This window comes from Aotus nancymaae, unplaced genomic scaffold, assembly GCF_030222135.1.
Source record: "Aotus nancymaae isolate 86718 unplaced genomic scaffold, 86718_ANA_hifiasm-v0.15.2.pri h1tg000029l, whole genome shotgun sequence".
NCBI lineage: Eukaryota > Metazoa > Chordata > Mammalia > Primates > Aotidae > Aotus > Aotus nancymaae.
In genome coordinates, this window is record NW_026988442.1 from 4,274,048 (window position 1) to 4,276,890 (window position 2,843).

Consider the following 2,843-nt stretch of genomic DNA (forward strand, 5'->3'; position numbering starts at 1 on the left):
CTTCATTTCAACCCTGGCGAATCTGACAATTATGTGCCTTGGGGTTGCTCTTCTAGAGGAATATCTTTGTGGTGTTCTCTGTATTTCCTGGACTTGAATATTGGCCTGCCTTGCTAGGTTGGGGAAGTTTTCCTGGATAATATCCTGAAGAGTATTTTCCAGCTTGGATGCATTCTCTTCGTCACATTCAGGTACACCTATCAAACGTAGATTAGGTCTTTTCACATAGTCCCATATTTCTTGTTGACTCTGTTCATTCCTTTTTACCCTGTTTTCTCTAATCTTGCCTTCTCGTTTTATTTCATTGAGTTGATCTTCGACCTCTGATATCCTTTCTTCTGCTTGGTCAATTCGGCTGTTGAAACTTGTGCATGCTTCGCGAAGTTCTCGTGTTGTGTTTTTCAGCTCCATCAATTCGCTCATATTCCTCTCTAAGTTGTCTATTCTCGTTAACATTTCGTCAAGTCTTTTTTCAAGGTTCTTAGTTTCTTTGCATTGGGTTAGAACATGTTCTTTTAGCTCACGGAAGTTTCTTATTATCCACTTTCTGAAAGCTGATTCTGTCATTTCATCACGCTCATTCTCCATCCAGTCTTGTTCGCTTGCTGGTGAGGAGTTGTGCTCCCTTGTAGGAGGAGAGGTGTTCTGGTTTTGGGTGTTTTCATCCTTTTTGCGCTGGTTTCTTCCCATCTTTGTGGATTTATCCACCTATCGACTTTGTAGTTGCTGTCTTTCTGATTTTGGTAATTTTAAGTCTGTAGTAGCTGAACTCATAAACCCCCTTTTCTTCCCCCTAGGTGGTCTGTCCTAGGGAATTAGGGCGTTATGATTTTCCGCTGTTGCAATGGTTTTCCCTGCCCACAAGGTGGCAGCCTAGTCACACTCAGCCTGCAGAGGCTTCGTTGAGCTGCTGTGGGCAAATTGTCCTGGGAACTGCAGGGTGTTTCCCGGTGGGTGACGCCCCTCCTCCACAGAGCTGGACCGTCCCGTGTTCAGCCGTGTTTCTGGAGGTGTCCTCTTTGCCCAGGAAACTCTTGGGTTGAGTCCCTGCCTCAGCTCCCCTTGCTGGCCCAGAGGGGATCCGGTCTCGCTCACTCTGCACAAGGGGCTGCTGCTCCCTGCCTCGGGTGCAGGCAGAGCAGCCGCGCCAGTCCAACCAGCGGCGCTGGCAACCCGTGGGGCTTCACCACCTGTGAATCTCCTGGTCTGTGGGCAGTAAAAATCCGCTGCCCTGTGAGCCGCTGCATCAGCCAAAGCAGCGGCTCTGAGATTCGTGGCACGCCCTTGCCCGGGAATGTCCTGGCTTGAATCCCTGCTTCAGCTCCCCTTGCTGGCTCAGAGGTGATTCAGTCTCTCTCGCTCTGTACGTGGATCCGCCGCCCCCCACCTCAGGGCGTAGGCCGAGCGGCACGCCGCTCTGCTCAAACCAGCGGCGCTGGTGACCCGTGCGGCTCCTCCTCCTGTTAATCCCCTGGTCTGTGGTCAGTAAAAAATCTGTCTGGAAATGCGGCGTCCACTCACCCTCTGCGCCTTCTTTTGGAGCTGCGATCCTGACTTCCTCCTAATCGGCCGTCTTGAAAACCCTCCCCCCTGTTTTTCTTTTTAATTTTTTGTTATTTCCTTTTTTTAATGTCAGAGTCATCAAGCTATGTGGATGCTTGGGATATGAAGTTGACAGAAGAGACAAGAAATCTGCACATTTTATTAATTCTTATACTGATATTTAGGCACTTTCTACTTTTTTCTATTTTAAACTTAAATCTTTTGTCTTTCATTATTTGCAACATGGCTTCCATAAATCACTAAATTATGCTATTATTCTTTTATAAATGTTGAGATTTCTAACAGTTGCTCTTTTAGAATTTTTCAGTGCCTACATAGAAAAACATAAGAATTTTCCTTTAAATAAATGTTGCATCCCCCCTTTGCAGATTTGAACATGATATTCTAGCTATTAACATGTTCATTAAGCAGCAGGTTCCTTTGGCATGTTTAAGTGGAACATGCGCAAAACGATTCTAAAATAACGATCTATTTATTCCATAGTGTCGGAAACTCTTTAAAGAGACAATATCCTCCTTCTTTATTTTTAAAATTTGCTAGCATTTTATTTAGCATCTAATTAAACATTTTTTATTGTGCTAAAAATACTTAGCATGAGATCTAGCCTCTTGCCAAACTGAAAGTGCACAATACAGTATTAACTAATGCTGTACAGCAGATCTCTAGAATCTACTCATGACTGAAACTGTATACCCACTGAACAGCAAATTCCCATTTCCCCTTCCCCCAGCCCCAGGCAACCACCATTTTACTTTCTGTTTCTATGAGTTTGGCTGTTTTAGATACCTCCTATAAGTGGAATAAGGCAGCATTTGTTCTTCTGCAACTGGCTTATTTCTCTTAGCATAATGTCCTCCAGGTTCATCCATATGGTCACATATGGTAGGGATGTAAAAAGATGGAGCAGTTATGGAAAACAGTAGGAGAGTGCCTCAAAAAGTTAAAAATAGAACTACAGTACAGCCAAGCAATCTCACTTCTGGGTATATGTCCAAAGGAAATGAAATCAAGCTCTCGAAGAGGTATGTGTACTCCCATGTTTATTGCAGCACTCATCATACTATACATATGTGTATATTTTGCTAACAAAAAACTGTTTTTATCATCTCCTCCATGTCTTTGCAAATGTAGTTTGCAAATTCAGCACAACTGCTCTAAGTCATCTGCATGAAGATGTGCATGTGGCCTGTAGAGAAGGCAAAATATTAATCACTTAGTATAGCTGGAAGTGTAGTAGGGAAGATTTAAGATGTAATGAACTTTACTACATCGGGGGTTTG